We start from the raw sequence: 22,186 nt of genomic DNA, 5'->3' as shown, positions 1-22,186 counted from the left end.
TTAATTGGCTCACGATTCTGCAGGCTGTACAGGAAGCATAGCAGCATCTGCTTCTCGGGGGAAGCCTCAGGAGGCTTCCAATCATGACAGAAGGTGAAGTGGGGGCAGGCACATCACATGGTGAAAGCAAGAGCAACAGAGAGAAAGTGAGGGGGAGGCACCACATACTTATTTCTTTTTTTCTTTGTCTTTTTTTTTTTTTAAGACATAGTCTCGCTCTGTCGCCCAGGCTGCTGGAGTGCAGTGGCGCGATCTTGGCTCACTGCAAGCTCCGCCCCCCGGGTTCACGCCATTCTCCTGCCTCAGCCTCCCGAGTAGCTGGGACTACAGGCGCCCGCCACCATGCCCGGCTAATTTTTTGTATTTGTAGTGGAGACGGGGTTTCATCGCCTTAGCCAAGATGGTCTCCATCTCCTGACTTCATGATCCGCCCGCCTCCCAAAGTGCTGGGATTACAGGCGTGAGCCACTGCACCCGGCCCACATGCTGCAATCAGAATCACTATCAGACAGCACCAAACCATGAGGGATCCGCTCCCATGATCCAAACACCTCTCACCAGGCCCACGTCCGGCATTGGGGATTACAACTCAGCATCAGATTTGGATACTCTATCAAGGGCTAATCAGGTGAGGAGAGAGACACCTTCCCTGAACTTGAGAGAAGCAAATGATGTGAACTTCCTAGACCTTACGCCTGATGACGTGGAATCAAGACCCCCTCCTCAACTACTCTGCTCAACTGTTGAGCCCACTCACAACAACAACACTAGCAATTCTCACCTCCCCAGGCCTGGGTGCCAGGAAGGTTGCTATTTTCCCAGGTCTTGCCTTGTTTTGCTGTCCCTGAGGACCAGCATTAAGGCTCTTTTCTTTTTAAAGCATTTAATGCAAGTATGTGGAGAGGTAGAGCCAGAGCAACTCAAATAACACAGTAGAAGTTTTAAAGATGATTATTTATACATCATTCTTACACTTCCTGACCAAGGTCCACTGTTCCTGACTTCTTACAGAGATGGCAACTGGAATCCAGGTTGTCTTCTGCCTTCTGCTTTGATTTCTATGTGAGGGTCCATCAAAATCCATTCCAATGGGCTTTCCTTTATAAAGACCCTTCCTTCCAGCAGGACGGTAAGTGTTCCTGAGTCTCAACTTATGTGTGTTTGCTGGAATACAAATGTAAACATTCTAAATTTATCAGCAAACGAAATCTAGCAGTGGATATAGGAAATAAAACAATATGACCAAATGGAATGACCTGCCAGTTTGGTTTTTCTTTTAAACTTTGTGATATGGTTTGGATTTGGGTCCCCACCCAAATCTCATGACAAATTGTAATCCTCAATGTTGGAGGTGGGGCCTGGTGCAGGTGATTGGATATTGGGGGCAGATTTTTCCCTTTGGTGGTGTTTTCGTGATAGTGAATTCTCATGAGGTCTGGTTGTTTAAAAGTGTGTGTCACCTCCGCTCTCTCTTCCTCTTGCTCTGGCCATGTTAAGTACTTCCTGGCTCCCCCTTCACCTTCCAACATGATTGTAAATTTCCTGTGGCCTCCTCAGAAGTCAAGCAGAAGCCACTATGCTTCCTGTACAGCCTGCAGAACTGTGAGCCAATTCAACCTCTTTTCTTTATAAATTACCTAGTGTCAGGTATTTCTTTATGGCAATGGGAGAATGGACTAATAATACACTTCCTTTATCAGTACTTACCAGCATCAAAATTATTACAGCTTTATAAAAGAATTGAGAAGACCAGGCTCTGTGGCTCATACCGGTAATCGCAGCACTTTGAGAGGCTGAAGCAGGAGAATTTCTTGAGCCCAGGAGTTTGAGATCAGCCTGGGCAAGCATAGTAAGGCTACAAAATAAAATATAAAACATTTAAACATTTTAGCTGGGTGTGGTGATGTGCACCTATAGTCCCAGCTATTTGGGAGGCTGAGGTGGGACAGGTTCCTTGAGCTCAGGCATGGGAGGCTGCAGTGTACTAGGACTGCACCATTGTACTCCAGCCTGGGTGACAAAGGGAGACTCAGTCTCTAAAAATGTTTTTGAAAAGGATTGAGAAGCTTTCCATATTTTCATATGGCCTGAAATAAACACTGACATTATCTGCCCTTACAGGATTAGGGAAAAGACATGAAACATCTGAATTTTGGGCACTAATGGTGGATTTTTAAAATTTTTTTAGTTTTTAATTTTTGTGGGTACACAGGTGTATATGTTTATGGGATACATGAGATGTTTGATACAGGCATGCACTGCATAATAATCATGGAAAATGGAGTATCCATCCCCTCAGGTATTTAATCCTTTGTGTTAAAACAATCCAATTATACTCTTTTAGTTATTAGTTATTTTTAAATGTACAATTAAGTTATTATTGACTACAGTAGTCACTCTGTTGTGCTATCAAGTAGTAGGTTTATTCATTCTTTCTATTTTTTTGTATCCATTTACCAGCTCCACCTTCTCCCTCAAACCCACACTACCCTTTCCAGCCTCTGGTAACCATCCTTTTACTCTGTATGTCCAGGAGTTCAATTGTTTTGATTTTTAGATCCCACAGATAAGTGAGAACACGTGATGTTTGTCTTTCTGTGTCTGGCTTATTTCACTAAACATTAATGACCTCCAGTTGCATCCATGTTATTGCAAATGACGGAATCTCATTCTATTTTATGGCTGAATAGTACTCTATCATGTATAAGTAACACATTTTCTTTATTCATTCATCTGTTAATAGACATGTCGGTTGCTTCTAAAGTTTAGCTATTTTGAACAGTGCTCAACAAACATGAGAGTGCAGATATCTCTTTGATATACTGATTTCCTTTCTTTTGGGTATATACCCAGCAATGGGATTGTTAGTTTATATGGTAGCTCTATTTTAAGTTTTTTGAGGAACCTCCAAATGGTTCTCCTTAGTGGTCATTCTAATTTACATTCCCACCAACAGTGTACAAGGGTCCCCTTTTCTCCACATCCTCACCAGCATTTGTGGTTGCCTGCCTTTTGGAAGTAAGCCATTTTAACTGGGGTGAGATGATATCTCATTGTAGTTTTGATTTGCATTTCTCTGATGATCAGTGATGTTGAGCACCTTTTCATATGCCTGCTTGCAATTTATATGTCTTCTTTTCAGAAAGTCTATTCAAATCTTTTGCCTTTTTTTTTTTTTTTTTTTTTTTTTGAGACGGAGTCTTGCTCTGTCGCCCAGGCTGGAGTGCAGTGGCCAGATCTCAGCTCACTGCAAGCTCCACCTCCCAGGTTTACGCCATTCTCCTGCCTCAGCCTCCCGAGTAGCTGGGACTACAGGCGCCCGCCACCTCACCCGGCTAGTTTTTTGTATTTTTTTTAGTAGAGACGGGGTTTCACTATGTTAGCCAGGATGGTCTCGATCTCTTGCCCATTTTTTATCGGGTCATTAGATAGAGCTGTTTGAGCTTTTTATATATTCTGGTTGTTAATCTCTTGTCAGATGGGTAGTTTGCAAATACTTTTCCCATTCTGTGGGTTGTCTCTTCATTTTGTTGATTGTTTTCTTTGCTGTGTGGAAGCTTTTTAACTTGATGTGATTCCATTTGTCCATTTTTGCTTTGGTTACCTGTGCTTGTGGGGTATTGCCAAAGAAATATTTGCCCAGACCAATGTCCTGGAGACCTTCCCCAACATTTTCTTGTAGTAGTTTCATAGTTTGAGGTCTTTGATTTAAGTCTTTAACCCATTTTGATTTGATTCTTCTGTATGGCAAGAGATAGGGGTCAAGTTTCATTTTTCTGCATATGGATATCTAGTATTCCCAGCACCATTTATTGAAGAGACTGTCTTTTCCCCAGTGTATGTTCTTGGCACCTTTGTTGAAAATGAGTTCACTCTAGGTGTATAAATTTGTTTCTGCATTCTCTGTTCCATTCCATTGGTCTATGTGTCTGTTTTTATGGCAGTACCATGCTGTTTTGGTTACTATAGCTCTGCAGTATCATTTGAAGTCAGGTAATATGATTCCTTTAGTTTTGTTCATTTTGCTTAGGATAGCCTTGGCTATTCTGGGTCTTTTGTGGTTCCATATAAATTTTAGGATGTTTTTTCTATTTCTGTGAAGAATATCATTGATATTCTGATAGGGATTGCATTGAATCCATAGATTGCTTTGGATAGTATGGACATTTTAACAATATTGATTCTTCTAATCTATAAACATGGAATATCTTTCTATTTTTGGTGTCCTTTTCAATTTCTTTCATTAGTATTTTATAGTTTTTATTACAGAGATCTTTGACTTCTTTGGTTAATTCCTAGGAATTTATTATAATTTTATTTCTGCCTACTGTAAATGGGATTACTTTTCTGAATTCTTTTTTACATTGTTCACTGTTGGCATACAGAAATGCTACTTATTTTTGTATGTTTATTTTGTATCCTGCAACTTTACTGAATTTGTTTATCAATTCTGTTTTTTTGGTGGAGTCTTTAGGTTTTTCCAAACATAAGATTGTATCATTTGCAAACAAAGATAATTTGACTTATTTATTTCCAGTTTTGGATGCCCTTCATTTTTTTGTTTGATTGCTCTAGCTAGGACTTCCAGTACTATGTTGAATAACAGTGGTGAAAGTGGGCATCCTTATCATGTTCCAGATCTTAGAGGAAGGGCTTTCAGTTTTTTCCCCATTCAGTATGATACTATCTAGGGGTCTTTTGTATATGGCTTCTATTATGTTGCGGTATCTCCCTTCTATATCCAGTTTTTTGAGGGTTTAACAGTTTATTTTTGAGCAGTTTTTTTTACTGTCTTCTCTGGTGATCAGTGTATGCAAATTTTTCACTTCTTTTTGTGTTCAGTTGATTGTACACTTATATAGGAAATAATGCATTCAAATGTGTTGAATGCATTATTCACAGAGTGACAGTGGTTCATAATTTATGTATTTAATTTCATCTGTATTTGTAGTTATTTCTTTTCTCATTTCTAATTTTCTATAATTTTCTTCTTTTCTCCTTTTAATCAGTCTCACAAGATTTATCTATTTTGTTCGTTCAAAGAAACAAGTTCTTTATTTACTAATTACTTCAACCATTCTTTTTGCCATCTATTTTATTTTTCACCTTTCATCTATGTATTTATTCTTCCTAGTTGCTCTTTTTTATAAGAATTATTATTTTTCTAATTTCCTTAAGTGAATAATTGGTTCATTTTTATTTTATTTCTCAAAGGCAGATTCTTAAACCAATCAATTCTTCTCTAACTTTCTTGTCTTGTACATTTTGCTATTGAAGTGTTCTCCTTGTCATTCTTTTATAGAAATTCAGAAATTTCTGTTTTGGCTTCTTTTTGTTTAGGAGTGAGTGACCACTTTGGACATTTAGTAGTAATTGGTTCTCCGTTATTGACTTCTGTGAGTTTATTTTTTATGTAACTCTGCAATATCTAATGAAAACATCGAAGGTATTCAGCTGCCTGCCCCTAAGTGCAGTAAACCCTGATACCTCACATCCACGCATTACTTCTACATTTCTGTCAGTATTTCTATAATTATTTTTTTAATTACATCTTTTTTCCATGTGAAACTTTAAGGGCAAGTTAAAGTATTTAAAACATGTTCGTGTTCCTTCCACTGTTCGTCTCCTGGTTCCTCTCCTTCTTGTCCTATGACCATGCACTTCATCAAGCTGAAACAAATCTGTGTGCTGGGTCACTGGAGAGCTGAGTAAACACAGGAGCATAGTACCCCAAGTGAGTGCTGAAAATGAGGGACATGTGGTGTCTCTAAGATGTTCACATCACCTATTTGGCTTCCTTTTTGCAGTAGTGACAGCTCTAGTTGGCTGTACTAGGAATTGAAGATCTTAAAGGGGTAGGAGGTGTAGACCAGCGTTTGAAGGAACTCGTCTTGCAGTTCTGGATGTTGAGGATCTGGGATAACAGACTGAGCAGATAGGAACTGGCCAAAATGGAAATGTTCAAGCAGAGGCAGCTTGGCCCTCTCTCAAGAAAATTCTGGAGAGCCACAGGGGCTGGAGGAATAGGAGAACTTCAAGTGATCTCTATATCTCCTTAGAGTAATCTCTATAATTTTTTAGCAGGAGCAAAGAAGACAGGAAGGAAGTTCTCTTCCCCTCCTTCTGCAGCTTGTCTCTGGTTCTATTCACCTCAAGTCAATTTCACAGTCCCATTTGTCCTCAGCTTGTGCATGACTAACCTTAGGAAGAAAACTTTTGGAATCAAAAACCTCAACTGGCCATTGTAAAAGGGTAAGCAAGCCTCAAGATGGTGTATGTTTGTTCAGGGAAGGGACATAGGCTACAATTTTATAAGGTGCAAATTTTAATGTTCTTTAAAACCACCTCCTTCCTGTTATGAGTCCCATCCCCTCAAGCCAGCAGGGAATGTCACTTGAGTCCGGAACAGGATGTTCTCCACCTTCAGAGTGGATCTGCCTTCAGGACGCTTGTATCCTAGGTGTCTCTGACAGCATAGCATCGTCCAGGCCCACAGCATCCCTGAAGTCCTCAGCTTTCTGCTTGGGCAGCATGCTCAGGCCACAGGACCCCAGGGCCCCCCATGCCAGACTCCCCATGTGTGTCCCCAGCCACCTCTTCTGAGGTCTGAGTGCCACTCGCAGGCCCACAGACCACCCTGCTATGCCTCTCTCCCCGCCAGCCTGCCTCCTGGACACCCTGGGCTGTCTCGGCAGTGGGGGCAGTCCCCCCAGTTCCCCACCCCCGACAGCCACAAGCTTTTCCAGGCTGCTTCTGTTTTTCTCCTTGAAAACTCTCTGGGATAAAGGGTTCCAAACTCCAAAATCCCACTTGAAATGCAGCAAAAAGAAGGATGCAGGGAGAAAATGTGAATTAATATCTCACAAATATTATGCCCTACAAACCAGACAACCTCTTTCACATCTAGTGCAAATTAGATTCCTTTGTTCACTCATTCCCTCATTCAATTGAAATGTATTGGCCGGGCGCGGTGGCTCAAGCCTGTAATCCCAGCACTTTGGGAGGCCAAGACGGGCGGATCACGAGGTCAGGAGATCGAGACCATCCTGGCTAACACGGTGAAACCCCGTCTCTACCAAAAAATACAAAAAACTAGCCGGGCGAGGTGGCGGCGCCTGTAGTCCCAGCTACTCGGGAGGCTGAGGCCGGAGAATGACGTGAACCCGGGAGGCGGAGCTTGCAGTGAGCCGAGATCCGGCCACTGCACTCCAGCCCGGGCGGCAGAGCGAGACTCCGTCTCAAAAAAAAAAAAGAAATGTATTGAGGGCTTCTTGCATGTCAGGGCGATGGCCAGATCCTCCCAGCTGAGCCCTCAGTGTAATACTTTCCCACTGGGCGTCACTTGTATGTGTCCTTGTCTCTCTCCCGCTCTGCTCCTCTGGACCGCAGGGAATTTTAGTTCCACATTGTGGCATTCATCTTCACTCCCTCATGATCTAGAACTAGACGTTCTCTATTCTAGAATATAACACAATAAATATTGGCAGGAAGGCAGGACAGACTAGATCCTAAGAGAAGGAAAGATGGCAGCACTTGACCAGAAGGGAGCATTGTTCTACAGAAGTCCAGGGAGACATCGTGTTAAAATGAAATGAAATGTATTCTATTCCTGGAATATCAACTTAAATGAGTGAGGAGCCTTTGTGCAAACTTTGCCAATAAGGTTTTATCTGGGAGATATTTTTTCTTCTTATTCCACATCACCCAAATGACAATTGTTAATGTTTACTGTGTCTATTCATATATTAATACTGTACAAGGTACTCAATCTGCTTTGTGAGGGTTCTCCAGAGAAACAGCACCAATAGCTCATATTAACACACACACACACACACACACACACACACACACACACACACACACACCCTTTGGCTCACAAGCTAGAGACCCAGGAAAGCTGAAGGACTGAGAACTTGGGGAGTCAATGATGTTTACCCAAGTTCAACAGCAGGAGAAGATGAGATGGGATGTCTGAGTTCACGGGCAGGAAAGAAGCGACGAATTCCTCTGTGCTCTGCCTTTTGCTCCATTCAGGCCCTCAGTGAACAGGATGATGGCCACCTCCATAAGGGAAGGCAGCCTACTGAGTCCACCTATCCAGATGCCAGTCTCACCTGGAAACAGCCCCCACAGACATGCTCAAAAACAGTGCTTAACCCGGGCAACCAGTGGCCCGCTCAAATTGACACATAAAATTAACCATCACATGTGTGTAACTGTTTTAATCCTTCAAAGCACTCTGTAAAGTTGCTACTAATGTCATCATCCCCTCTCAACAAGCAGTGAGTCCAGGAGCTGGGGGTGAGCCCGTGAGGTCCTGGGCCCTGGCCACTTTGCAGGGTTGCTGCGGGATGTCGCACACCTGTCTCCACTCCCTGCCTACACACTCTCTCTAGCTGGAAGCAGATTACTCCTCTGCGGATCTTCGACCTCTGGGAAAGTGCACCAAGGAACACTGCCCCTCAAATGCCCCAGAAAGGTGCAGAGCTGAACAGATCTCAAAGGACAAGGTGGACATTTTTCTTCATGTTCTAGTCATGTGTGTTGTTCCGGGAGATCAGGAACTAATTTTCCTAGATTAGATGGTTTAAACATAAAAACAAGTGTAATGCTGTGGACTAAAAACAGGAAGAGGCTCCTCTAATGAATATAGACCAGGGTTCCCACAATGGGTTTTGAGAAACATTAGTCCAGTGAAATGCCTTTTAAAGGATGTATTGCAAACTTTACCATTCTCTTGGAAATTCCCAATGTTGAAAGCCCTGAGAAATCTCATAATAAAGAATCCTGTTTAACCTAGCCCTTCTCATCCCAATTAGATCATGAGGCATTCTCTCCTTTTATAAAGAAGACTTTTAACATCTCACAGCATTCATTTCAGAAAACGGGACTAGACCAATGCTGACCAAAAGGAAGGTTCCACATACAAGGCGTGTAGTGTGGTCCTTCTGAGTGTCTCATCCATCCTGACCAGGTGGGGACCTGCCAGACCGAATTCCGAGAGGAATCCCTGGCTGCATCCAACAGTGAAGCGTGGCTATGCTTCCTAACTGGGCATCGTGTGCTCTGCACCCACTCCCCACCTGCTTAGAAGGCCCCTTGGTGCTGGGTTTGAATGTGGGCCATGGACCCCCAGGAGGGCCTCGGGGCCTTCTAACTGCCCACGGACACCTACGCAGCAGAACAAAGTGGAGAAATTAAGGACTGGGGCAGCTGTCATAATTCAAGTGTTCTGTTCTCTCTCCAGACATCCAAGAAAAAGCCAGTGACTGTTCCTGAGGGCGCCTGTTAAGAGCTGGCTTTTTGGCTGTGGTGACCAGTCAGTCACGACCACTCCTCCGAGATCAACACCAAGTGGAAACCCCGCCAAGTAGGCTTTTCAGGAACCCCCTCACCACCCAACACCCTAGGATCTTACATCTAGCAAATTACATTTTACATTAGTTTTTTTAAAAACAGGTTAGTGACAACTAAGACAGTCTCTCCGCAATTAAGAGTCTGATGTCAGAGTGAGAAAATCCCCCGTTCCTTGGGAACTCCCACGTCACTCATTCTGCATTAATGATATTTATTCTCCCTCATTGTTTTATTCTTAAAAAATAGCTCCCCTGGTTGCAATGTGATGTTGAGCATATTACATGTTACTCCAAAGTCAGTTCATATATTACAGCTCGCACCACTCCTGGGTATACGTTTCTGAATAGCTCTCACTCCACAGTTCCAGTTCCACGTTAAATATGGGCTGCCATGAGTGGAGCCCAAAAGGGTTGCCTGTTCCATTCCCGCTTCTTGTTTTCCCTGGAAGTATTTTCCCCTCCTGTTTTATACTCCTCGGGGAAGATGTGCCCCCCAGTAAGAAAAGTCTGTCTGGGGAAGGTAGAATGTATTCTTGCTCTAGAGTTTTCTTGAGGGGAGGTGAGAAGGGGCAGCTGTTTGACAGAGTGCTTGCAGCCTTCCGGGGGCCAGCACGGGTTTGACACATGAGTGGACACCCTGACTAGGGGATATGGGATGCCAGGAGCCGTCAAGATCCTTGGAAAAAAAGCCAAAATATCCTGCCTACTGCAACATGAACATCAAAATGAGTTTTCGTCTTTTATGGCTATCATGCTCTTGACCATCTGTGTTGTAGGGTCATTAACAGACAGTTTCAGGGATTCTGTGGGAAGTCATCCTTTTAGTTACTTCAACAGAATCAACCATGATAACCTAGTTTTACTTCCATTTGCTGCAGGATCCAAGCATAAGGCTCTCATGAGCCACCAGCTTCTTTCTTTGTTTCATTCGTTCATTCAATTAACATTCATCATGCATTGGGTCTCACCCAGTTCATCAGTGATCGAGAAAAAAACCCAGTGTGCTCATGATGCTTGTGGCCTGTCAAGGTCCACAGTCCTTGGGACAAAGTCCTCATGTGCTGTCCCCAGGTGCAGACATGGCAGATGCCAGGCAGCGCCAATAGCCCTTTCCTCTGGTGTGGCTCTTCTAAGTAGTAAACAAGCAGAAATAGACAGCCTGTATGTCACACCCAAGGGGGCTTATGAAATGCTTCTCAGTGGGCCCCAAAGGCTCTCAAAAGGTGAACGAGTCAAGAGCCACTTTCCTCCTGTGCAACTTTGCCAGTTCTGATTTCCCCCTCATACTTTCTTTCAGATTATCTTAGCCATTGCCCAACACGATGTGACGAGCCCCAGGCACGTCTCTTTTTTAAGATAAGGGGGAATCTTCAGAGGAAAAGTGACTGCAACAGGGCCAGGGCACAAGGGTCTCTGGAGCCCACTGCTGTCTCCCTTGGCTGCAAAGCTGAAGGCCCGAGACCCTTGACAAATGAGAATCAGATTGTGTCCAAAATACATCTCAGCCTCTTGGGACTGTCTGTAGCCATATAAGGAGCTGGTCAAGAGCTATTTATCAGAAAGGTTCTTGAGGGCAAAGAGAACCTACAGGGCACTTCAATTAGCTGAGCAGTCCCCAGCTCTGATGTGCCTGCAGCTGTCACCAGGAAGGGGTATCAACTATTCAAATGGCACTGTTATTGCACTTTCATATGCAAGGGCTACAAAGTGCCCCCCTTCCCTGCATCAACTCCTTTGAACATCTTTGCCCATATAACTAGGATCTTGGAACTTCAGAAAATATTAGCATTTAAAAATTGCCAAGGTATTGGCAAGTAGGTGTTTCAATCAAAATGTCAAATGAGACTACCCCATAATCAATGGCCACCACAGCCAAAGACAAGTTAAAAAGATCCTTTGGGAAATCTGCCTCCTTTTTCTACATGATCCCAGTAACAGAGAATTTGAGTCATGACAGCTGTCTCAGGCCTTAATATCTTCGCCTGGGACAAATGTGATTATATCCACGGAAAACCCCAAACCCCAGGGGCCCTATGGCATCCACAGTGAGACCAGTAAGTTCCTTTTGGGTCTCGGTGGGAAGCATTTTCATACATGTAGATTTTTAGGACTTGTATATTTGCCTTCAAAAATATCTCTAGATGCCTCTTAATTCTGAGAGGTCTAACCAGATATTAAAAAACACGCTGAGTTTTTGAAAACAAGGAGGGGTACTCATCCTACAGCCAGTTTTCTGCCACAGGAGAGACAACTGAACTAAGCTTTGAGATATTTGTTTCAACTTTATCTTCCCAGGTTGTTTTCTCCCTCGCCCCTCTGGAACATATGAATCCTGAAATTTCATTTGATTTGCCCTGTCAAGTACAAGAAACTTTTAAAAAAGTTCTACATCTATTGATGCCATTGTCACAGCACTCAACAATTCCTATTTTAATGTCTCTCTCTGTTCCTTCTATTAGTTATGTACTTATTCATCTTCTCATTCCCAGTGTTTAGCACAATGTTTGCATTGGTGGTGGTCAGTAAATGCTGAGCAGAAGGAAAATGGAAGGAGGAAGGAAGGAGGGAGGGAGGGGTGGTTAGAGCTCTAGATGTGTTTTCTTCCCCAGGTTGAATGGTGGAAGAACTAAAGTCCTCAGGGTGGATGGCTGGGGCCCTGACACTCTTTGCACACTGTAGTTCAGTAGTTAGAACTGAAATGTTTCATCAAGTGTGTTCAGAGCCAATTTACCACAGTCACTTTTTGAAAATTCTCTCCATGTGTGAGTGGGAAAGAGACCAGCTTGAAGAGGAGGTCTGAGGCCAGAAATCCCGGCTCTTTGCTTGTTTTTCCACATGTCATCCGTAGTCCATATCCTACTGCAAACCAGACTTCTGGAACTGGAAGACATAAATAGTCCAGGAGGTCAACAACAAGCTATCCAAATTAAGAAAACAATCCCATTTATAGTAGCATCAAAAAGAATAGGCCAGGCATGGTAGCTCAAGCCTGTAATCCCAGCACTTTGGGAGGCTGAGGTGGGTGGATCACCTGAGGTCAGGAGTTTGAGACTAGCCTGGCTAACACGGTGAAACCCTGTCTCTACTAAAAAAATACAATTAGCCAGGCGTGATGGCATGTGCCTGTAACCCCAGCTACTTGGGAGGCTGAGGCAGAAGAATCACTTGAACCTAGGAGGCAGAGGTTGCGGTGAGCCGAGATTGCACCATTGCACTCCAGCCTGGGTGACAGAGTGAGACTCTGTCAAAAAAAAAGAAAAAGAAAAAAAAAATGTCTAAACTTAACCGAAGAAGTGAAAGACTTGTACACTGAAAACATTTATGAAAGAAATTAAAGAAGACACAAATAATATAAAGACATCCTGTGTTCACAGATTAGAAAACTTAATATTATTAAAATGTGCATATTGCTGAAAGCAACCTACAAATTTAATATAATCCCCAATCAAAATCCCAATGCTATTTTTACATAAATAGAAAAACAATCCTAAAATGCATATGGAAGCACAAAGGACTCTGAATAGCCAAAACAATCTTGAGAAAGAAGAGCAAAGCTGAAGGCAACATACTTCCTTATGTAAAACTATATTAAAAAGCAACAGTAATTAAAACAGTATGGTACTGGTATACAGACAGACATAATAGACCAATGGAACAGAATATAGAGCCCATAAATAAGCCCAATAATAAATATATGGTCAACTAATCTTCCACAAGATTGCTAAGAACACACAATGCAAAAAAGGCAGTCTCTTCAACAAATGGTGTTGGGAAAACTGGTTATCCACAGGCAAAAGCATGAAATTTGACCCCTTTCTTATACCACATATAAAAATTGGCTTGAAATGGATTAAAGACTTAAACATAAGACCTGAAATTATGAAACTCCTAGAACAAAACATAGGGGGAAACTTTATGACATTAGTCTCGGCAATGATTTCTTGGGTATTATTACACCAAAAGCACAAGCAACGAAAGCAAAAACAGACAAGCAGAACTATATCAAACTAAAAAGCTTCTATCTCTGCAATGGAAACAAGAGTGAAAGGCAACCTGCAGAATGGGAGACAATATTTGCAAACCATACATCTAATAAGAAGTTAATATATAAAATATATAAGGAATCCCTACAACTTAATAGTAAAAAACCAAATAATCTGATTAAGACATGGGCAAATGACTTGGATAAAAACCTCTCCAAAAAAGACATGCAAATGATTAACTGGTATATAAAAGGATAGCAACATCACTAATCATCAGGGAAATGTAATTCAAAACCACAATGACATATCATCTCACACCTGTTCAGATGGGCCTTATCAAAAGAAAAAATCAAAAGATAATTTAATCAAAGATAATTTAAGTAAGTGTTGGTGGGGATGTGAAGAAATTGGAAAACTTGTATGTTATTGGTGGAGATGTAGGTTGCTGTATCCACTATGGAAAACAGTTTTGAGCTTGTTTTAAAAATTAAAAATAGAATCACTCTATGACCCAGCAATCCCACTTCTCAGTGTTTGCCCAAAAGAATTGAAACTAGGACCTCAAAGAGATATCTGTACCCCCATGTTTATTGCAACATTATTCACAATATTCAAAATGTGGAAATAACTTGTGTCCATCAACAGATGAATGGTGTTTATTAGTCCGTTTTCATGGTGCTGATAAAGACATACCCAAGACTGGGCAATTTACAAAAGAAAGAGGTTTAATTGGACTTACAGTTCCACATGGCTGGGGGAGCCTCACAATCATGGAGAAAGGCAAGGAGAAGCAAGTCACATCTTACATGGATGGCAGCAGGCCAAGAGAGAGCTTGTGCAGGGAAACTCCCCCTTATAATAACCATCAGATCTCATGAGACACACTATCATGAGAGCAGCATGGGAAAGACCTGCCCCCATGATTCAATTACCTCACCAGGTCCCTCCCACAACACTTGGGAATTCAAGATCAGATTTGGGTGGGGACACAGCAAAACCATATCAAACAGATAAAGAAAATATCCTATATTCATACAATGGAATATTATTCAGTCATGAAGAGAAGGAAATTCTGCCATGGTTGAGCATTGAGGACATTATGCTAGGTGAAATAAGCCAGTCACAGAAGGACAAATATTGGATGATTCCACAATTTATATGAGGTAGCTAAAGTAGCCAACAGAAGCAGAGAGTAGAATGGTGGTTGCCAGAGGCTGGAGAGGGGGAAGTGAGTGTTGCTCTTCAATGAGTACAAAATTTCAGTTATGCAAGATAAGTAAGTTCAGCTGTAGGACATTGTGCTTAAGAGGATAGATCTCATGTTATCTGTTCTTACCACAATAATAATTATAGAAAATAGTCCAGAAGGGTTTGTGGAGTGCCTCCTTCTTTCTTCTTGTTTTCCTACCCTGACAGAGAAATGTCAAGATTCTTTTAGCAAGAAGTTGTTCCCAGGCCGGGTGCAGTGCCTCACGCCTGTATTCCCAGCACTTTGGGAGGCTAAGGCGGGTGGATCACCTAAGGTTGGGAGCTTGAGAGCAGCCTGACCTCTCTGCTCTCTACTAAATATGGTGAAATTTAGTAGAGAGCACTGTCTCTACTAAAAATACAAACATTAGCCGGGCATGGTGGCACATTCCTGTAATCCCAGCTACTCGGGAGGCTGAGGCAGGAGAATCGCTTGAACCCAGGAGGCAGAGGTTGCAGTGAGCCAAGATCATGCCACTGCACTCCAGCCTGGGCAACAGAGAAAGACCTCGTCTCAAAAAAAAAAAAAAAAAAAAAGAAAAGAAAAGAAAGAAAAGAAAAAAGAAAAGAAAAGAAAAGAAATTGTTCCCTTGGGACAGGGTTTCTCAGACTCATCACTAACGACATTTTAGGGCAGATACTTCTTTGTGGTGAGGGGCTGTCCTGTGCATTATAGGATATTTAACAGCTTTCCTGACCTCTATCCACTCACCCCATCCCACAGTTATGACAACCAAAAATGCCCCAGAAATTGTCAAATGGCCCACAGGGATCAAAATCACTCCTAGTTGAGAACTGCTCCCTTCAAGAGTCCCAACAAGCCTAGAGCTTAGGCACTCTGTGTGTCAGTGGTGAGGTCAGATGCAGTATTTGGTGGCACTGTGACCGGATGAAATTGTTTTTCCCACCGAGCAGCATGCTCCATTGAGAAGGTGAATGAATGTTCTCCTTCTGACTCTGATAGCCTAAAATCATGAGGACATCCAAAGCCATCTTGTTTTTGGTTTTCACCTAGCTTTGTATATTTCCAGTGAAGTGAAAGGAGAAAAGTATGTTATATTCGCTTCCTTGGACTGCTGTAACAAATGACCACCAACTGTGTGGCTTAAAACAACAGAAATTTACTCTTTCACAGTTCTGGAGGCTGGAAGTCCAAAATCAACACGTCAACAGGGCCACGTTCCCTCCAAAGGCTCTAGGGAAGAATCCTGCCTCACCTCTTCCAGTTTCTGGTGGCTCCAGGCATTCCTTAGCTTAAGTCTGCGTCCCTCCAATCTCTGCCTCCGTCTTTGCATCTTCCCCTCTGTGTGTCTCTCACAAGAACGCTTGTCACTGGATATAGGGTCCACCTGGATAATCCAGGGTGATCTCATCTAGAGATCCTTTACTTGATCACATATGCAAAGACGCTTCTTCCAAAGCAGCTCACACTCACAGGTTTGGGGATGTGGACAGACTTTACTGAGGCCTCCCATTCAACCCATTAACACTCTAAAACAAAGCTCCATTTAAGGGAAAACAGAGAGACTGACTTTTTTGTACTTGATGGCTTTAAAAAACATTTTGAAACAAACAAAAGTTGTAAGTGTAGTTTAAAAACCCTAAAACCTTTTTTTTTAGTTTAGTTGCTGACATGATGCCCCATTACCCTCAAATACGTCAGTGTGCATTTCCAACAAACAAAGACATTCCCCTGCCTAACCACAGTGCAACCATGAAAACCAGGACACTGACAGCAGGCACGACCTCACCCCCACGCTCACCACTCACAACCCGTGCAAGTTTCTCCAATTGTCCTAATACTGTCTTTCAGAGCAAAAGGATCTACTTCAGAATCACACAGAGCATTAGGTAGCCATGTGCCTTCACTCTTCCTCACTTTGAAACCAACCCCCAGTCTTTCCTTGATCTTCAAATTCTTAACATTTTTTGAAGATTCAGGATCAGTTATTCGGTAGCATGTTTCTCAGTTTGGGCCTGTCTGATATTTCCTCATGATTAGATTCAAGTTATGTGTCTTTCTCAGGACAATCCCAAAGGTAATCTGTGTTCTTGTCCATGCGTGCTATCAGGTAACATACCTTTTCAATTTGCACAATTCCTGGCAAGGAAGAATGATCACTTGATTAAAGTGTCTCTGCCAGGTGGCTCTTCCCCCTCTGCCCTTGTAATTCATAAGTATTTTGTAAGGAGGAACTTGAAAACTATCTAAATATCCCATTCCTCACCTAACTTTCCATTTCTTAGTGTGTTTATTTGTATCTGAATGGACTAATGAATTCCTATTTTATTCAAAATCTGTTACTATCATTATTTGTTTTGAGACTCACACTGTGTCACATTTGGCCAGAGGAGACCTTGTGTCCGGCTCTGTGTCCTTCTGACATGTCCCATCATTCTTTGATCACTTCCTTGCTGTCTGGCACAGCAAGATTCTCTGAGCTTATTTAGTACTTTCTTTGTCCCTAAAGGAAGCTCTGGTCCCTTTTACTGGGAAATGGACAGTGTTTCAAGCACCATTGTGTTCCCTTTTGTGCATTTTCCAGACCGATATATTCTCTGTCCTGCTTCACCCCTCATTCCTTCCACACACTGTGTTTACATTACAGTGTGCCTCTCTCTCCCCTACCCCTGCCTCCACACATCCCATCCTGTTTCTGTGTGCATGTTTGGAAGCACTAACTCTGTGAAACAAGCAGTCACGCAACAGCATCCCGGCTCTGAGAAAGGCTGGCTGCTATAGGCAGACGTGCTGGGCAACCCACTGGCCATGCCTGTGGAACGCTGGCTCCAGGACTTCTGGCAACATAGCTGCAATGAGTTAAACCTCTGAATTTGTGTGGGTCATTCCCAAGCACAAGTGAGGATCAGGACCCATGGCTGACTTACCATTTCATACTGGAAGGACAACCGAGTTCCTGTTTGGCCTTAGTTCAGCTTTTCCCCAGACTGCTTTCCCTGATATTTTGAATCTTGAGAATTATTTTACGAGGTCTTCTCTACTTGGCATCTTTCCTCCTCTAAGAAGGAAAATGTGAAAGGCTTCACTAATTCAGTCATGCCAGCTTCTGCTCAGGTCTGGGGCTTTCAGCCAGACTGCACCCCAGGGTAGGGCCAGTTGGTTCCCTGGAGGTTGTGAGTGGAGCCTGTGAGTGGGGTTAACATGGACTGGCATGTGCCCAGGGCTTGCACACATTTTACCCTGTCCTTCCAGGCTATATCCCACCCCATTACTCTTTGATGCCTTGTGACAACTCATGAGGTAGCCCCTGCCATCCAGATTCTTTTATTTTCCTCTGTGGGCTTTCTGTCCTCTGCCCATCTTCCTATTGGTCTTTATCATTGTGGATTTCCTAAGCATGACTTCCTATACCCACTCCGTCTGGAATTTAATAACACCTTTTCTTTCCTTTTAAGTTACACGTGCCCAACATTTCTGTCCTCTACTCCAGCCTCTCCTGAGTGGTCTTGAAACCCTAGGAAGCTGCCCTGGATGGGGCTAGAAGAGACACCTGAGCTCTGGGCAAACAATCCGGAGGCCAGCGAGAGGCCCTTGGCGTGGCCGGTGAGGAGTGCTCTGTTTCCTGCTCGCTGAACTGGGGAAGCAAGAATGAGACACAGAGTGAGTGAAGCGTGAGTCGTGATGGAGAGTAAGGAGGGCAGCAGTCGTCGTGTTGGGCTGTGTGAAATTTAAACAAGTGAAGGAAGAGGCTAAAAGAGAGGAAGAGGAAGCGGATCCTTGAAGAAGAGCAGAGGGGCCACCAGAGAGTGAAAAGGGAAAAGTAGCTCCTTTGGTTTCCAACATCTTTCTAGAAACAAATGCCAGATCATTCAAAGCCCAACTTCTCTTGCTTCCTGACCAAGAATTCTGTCAGATCTTTATATCCTTACAATCAGCTGTCTTTCTTGTGCCATTTTGAGTGGATTTCTCTTTCTTGCCACCAAAAGAGGCTTTCTTGAATTTTTTTTTTTAAGAGACAGGGTCTCACTCTGTTGCCCAGGCTAGAGTACAGTGATGTGATCACAGCTCACTCTCTGTAAGCCTCAAACTTCTGGGTTCAATAAATCCTCTCACTTGAGCTTCCCAAGTAGCTAGGACTACAGGTGCACACAACTGTATTTTCTTTTTACAGATGGGGTCTTGCTGTGTTGCCCAGGCTGGTCTTGAACTCTTGGCTTCAAACGAACCTCCTCAGCTTCCCAAAGTGATTGGATTGCAAATGCCCTCCCAAAGTTGGGATTATAGGCATGAGCCACCCTGCCCAGGCTTCTTGAACATTCTTATTGACTACATTGCCTTCAAGACCTCTCAGGTGGAGACCGTTCTCTCAAGTCCTGAAAGAAGGGTGAGCATTCCTTCTCACTGTACAGTGCTGCCACCCAAATGTCCCTGTGACACTTTTTTGTTAAACAACCATCCTTCTTTGCAGGCCCATATGAAGCAAGGGGATGTATCTTCCTCTTCCCTGTCATCCATTGATATCTGGACCCTTCTCCAGGTTCCCTGATAAACACATATAGCTCTCCCTTTGTATCCCTTGCCATCATCCTGGGCAATATCAGGGTCCACATGGATGGTTCACGTGCCCCATCTGCCCCACAGTCCCTCCACCCATCCATTTCAAAGAGTGAAAACAATACATTACAAAATGATTCATGTTTTATAGCTTAGGAAATACTTTCCCAGTCATGAGCTCATTTTGTTTTGATTTTTGAACTCTATTCCCAAAGCCAAAGCCTAGATTCATCCTCTTATCACTGTTTCATTTCCAAAGCCTAGATGTCATTTTTAGGAAGCTGGGCCTTTAATGCTACTTGAAAATATCTTACTAATCCTTCAAGAAATACTGATCTCCATTTTCTTCTTCCAAGCCTAAGTTTTCCTTCTATCTGCACTCTTACTGTCTTGGCTCCAATCTGCTCCAGGATCTTAACACATCCTTTTTTCGTCTCTTTCTCTGTCATCTTCATGTCCAGGCACCCTTTTCCTTGACCTAATTAAAGAGTCCAGTGTTTTCCTAGAAACCAGACCTCTTCAATCTTGCTTCTCCCTTAAGCTGCCATTCAGCTTCTTCCTACTCACTCCCTACTTTAGGGCTTTTGCGCATCATTCTGCCTCTGGTATCTCTTCACACATTCCTTCTTTAATCCTCCAAACTCTGTTCTGACAGGCCCTGATTCTTGTTGTTGTTATTATTTTTTTAATACCACAAAGCTTGCTTTTATGGATTTGTTTTTTAAGGGAAAAGGATGACTACCCATTTCCCAGTTCGAATTTGACCACCAAGCCCTGGGAACTCTCCTCCTTCGGCCTCTGAGACACTCTTTTCCTTGAGTGTCTGGAGAGGGTTTTCTCCAAGCTCTCTGGTCCGTGTCTTCCTTTGCCACCTTAAATGGAGGCCTCTCTCAAAGTTCTCATGTGGTCCTGGAGGGTCCCCTCACTGTTTCACTCTCTCCCACCCACCCCCTCCTGACGCTACCCCCATCCCTGTGGAGCTGCTGAGCTACATTTTCGAATGCCTATCTGACATCTTGCTCCAGTTTCAAACGGAACTCAATGTCTTTCCCCTAAAAAGCTGTGTAAATGACATCACCAACCACCAATGCACACAGAAACGCTGGCGGTTGAATTCCCAAAGTGAATCAGTAGCTCCTAGTGCCAGATGGCTGGAGAGTTTTGTACCCATTCTGCAATTCAGTGCCTAACTCCCCTCCCTGATCCGTGCCTGATCCATTCCTGTGACCCTCTGCCTGGCTTTTCTGCCTCCAAACTCCCCTCTTTTCAGCCTTAAAACACAGGTTTTGTCCTACCATTTCCACTGCTGACTTTGCACTGATTTCTCACCGTGTAAAGGTAAAGGCCCTGGCTCCTGGGAGGGGACCCAAGGGCTCCATGGTGTCCCTGACACGTCCCCACCATACCCTCCAAGACCCTTGGCTCCTGCCACAGGAGTCTCCCCACTGATCCCTGAACCTGCTGATGTTCTTCCCATGCCTCCACTTACTGTTCCTTCAGTTAGGAAGATTTTTCTCTTCATTTTCTGCCCATCCAAAAGCTCCCATAAGTTAAAGTTCAGATGGATGGCTGCTCTTCTGAGAAGCATTCTTTGATGCTCCTGGACAGAACTAGCTTGCTCCTCTTGTCTCCCATACTGCACTACCATTAATTCCTCATTCACCCTGCCTTGAATTGTAAATGGTTGCAGTCATGCGCCACATAACGTCTTGGTCAACCGTGGACCGCATATACAACGGTGGCACCATAAGATTATAAGACTGTGTTTTTATTGTACCTTTTCTATATTTAGATGCACAAATACTTATCCTTGTGTTACAGTTGCCCGCAGTAGTCAGTACAGTCACATGCTGTATAGGCTTATAGCCTAGGAGCAGATGGCCGTACCATACAGCCTTGGTATGTAGTAGGCTATGCCCTCTAGGTGCGTGTAAGTACACTCTGTGATGTTTGCATAATGAGAAAATAGGCTAAGGACATATTTCTCCAACTGTATCTCCATTGTTAAGCAATGAATGACTGTATTGTTATTTTTTCAGAGTGATATTGATATCCTCACTGGCTAAGAAAGATGCCAAGACTCAAAAGGTCTAAATTTCTTTTTCTTTTTTCTTTTTTTTTTTTTTGAGACGGAGTCTCACTCTGTCACAGGGCTGGAGTGCAATGGCACAATCTTGGCTCATTGCAACCTCTACCTCCCAGGGTCAAGCAATTCCCCTGCCTCAACCTCCCGAGTGGCTGGGACTACAGGCACCCGACACCATGTCCAGCTAATTTTTTGTTTTTTAGTAGAGATGGGGTTTCACCATGTTGGCCAGGATGGTGTTGATCTCTTGACCTCATGATCCACCTGCCTTGGCCTCCCACAGTGCTGAGATTGCAGGCGTGAGCCGCCACGCCCTGCCAGGTTTAAATTTCTTAAGATGACACAGCCTGAAGCTATAGAACTGGAATATGAACCCAGGTTGGCTTTACTCCAAAGCTCACTCTCTTTCTCCCTAGGGCCTAGATCAATGGTTCCCAGTCTCCATGGTACAATTGAAATCACTTGGGGAATCTGCGGAAACTACTGCTCCACCCAGGCATTCTGATTTAATTGGCATGGAGTGTAAACTGGGCTTTGGGTTTTTAAAAATATTCCTCAGGTGACTCTAATGTGCAGCCTACCTCTGCCATAGGCTACTCAGTGCTTCCCCCAGTGTCTGGCACATAGTGTGTTTAGTATATGTTTGCAATCAATCTTTTCTCCATATGCTTTTCTGGTCCACTGGACACTTGCTCTTCAATTCTAAGGCTGGGAACAATTCAAAAGAAAAAATAAAGCAGAGAAAGAAAATAATTATCTGGCTAATATGAGCCCCCTGAATTCATTTTACATGAGATTTTCCAAATCAATATAAAGAAATTAGGAAGCATAGGCCAAAGTTACATTTTAACTCATTTCACTTGATCCTCCATTGCCTTCCTTTGGCGAGAGCAGCCTGCTTCTGTGGCAACCTCCAGTCCCCACTCTTTCCATCCCTCCAGCAGCTGCACATTGACGGGACTTGTTTTACAAATCGATCCCAAGGCGGAGCCTACCT

The sequence above is a fragment of the Macaca thibetana genome, chromosome 3, assembly GCF_024542745.1.
Source record: "Macaca thibetana thibetana isolate TM-01 chromosome 3, ASM2454274v1, whole genome shotgun sequence".
Lineage (NCBI taxonomy): Eukaryota > Metazoa > Chordata > Mammalia > Primates > Cercopithecidae > Macaca > Macaca thibetana.
Note: the sequence above shows the minus strand (reverse complement) of the source record.